The following is a 1,145-nucleotide window of genomic DNA, read 5'->3' on the forward strand; positions in this document are numbered from 1 at the left end:
GAAATGAATAAATTCCTAGAAACATACAAGCTACCAAGATTGAATCAAGAAGAAATAGAAAGCCTGAACAGATCAATAACAAATAAGGAGATTGAATCAGTAACTTAAAACCTTCAATCAAAGAAAAGCCCAGGAACCAAATGGAAGAAGAAACCAGTGAAATAGAGGCAGTGAAAAAAGGCAACTGGAGCGTACTTTCCAAGAAGTTGCACACAATGAGATAGCTGAGGAAGGGCTGAATTACTTAGGGTGGCCAGGTGCCCTGGCTCACACTTCCAATCCCAGCTCTTTGGGAGGCCAAGGTGGAAAGATAGTTCAAGGCCAGAAGTTTGAGACAAGCCTGGGCAACATATTGAGTCCCTGTCTCTACAAAAAATTTAAAAAATAGCCAGGCATGGTGGTGCTTGCCTGTACTCCAGCTACTCAGGAAGCTAATGTAGAATCACTTGACCCCATGAGATCAAGCTGCAGTGAACTGTGATCACACCATTGCATTCCAGCCTGGGCAACAAAGTGAGACCCTGTCTCTAAAAATAAAGTAAAATAAACTTAGGGCATTATGACCCATGTTAAGGATTTTCTCTTTATCCTAAAGCCATTAAGGGATCTTAATCAGGTTTTTGATACAATCAATATTTTGCATTTTGAATAAATCATTCTATTGTGTGAATAGGTTAAGAATGGTGCTGTGGGACAGAAGAGCAGATGTAAGAGCTAATATTTGAAGATTCTAGAATATTCTAGCAAAGCAATGGTTGTAGCTCACACTAAGGTGACATCGAAAGCAGCAGAGACTCAAAATATGGTTTGAAGAGCAAATCAGTTAGACATAGTAAGTGTTTTAAGTGTTTGGGTCTGGGGAGTGAGGAAGTGGAGTGAAGATGAACAAGCTTAAAAATTAAATAGAGAAGAATGAGGCCATAAGGGGAAAGGAAAGGAAAAGAACAGCTGGAGTTCGGAGGGGCGGAGCAAGATGGCCGAATAGGAACAGCTTCAGTCTCCATCTCCCAGCGCGAGCGACACAGAAGACCGGCGATTTCTGCATTTTCAACTGAGGTACTGGGGTCATCTCACTCAGGAGTGCCGGACAATCGGTGTTGGTCAGCTGCTGCAGCCCGACCAGCGAGAGCTGAAGCAGGGCGAGG

This window comes from Piliocolobus tephrosceles, chromosome 10 (assembly GCF_002776525.5).
Source record: "Piliocolobus tephrosceles isolate RC106 chromosome 10, ASM277652v3, whole genome shotgun sequence".
In the NCBI taxonomy this organism is placed as follows: domain Eukaryota; kingdom Metazoa; phylum Chordata; class Mammalia; order Primates; family Cercopithecidae; genus Piliocolobus; species Piliocolobus tephrosceles.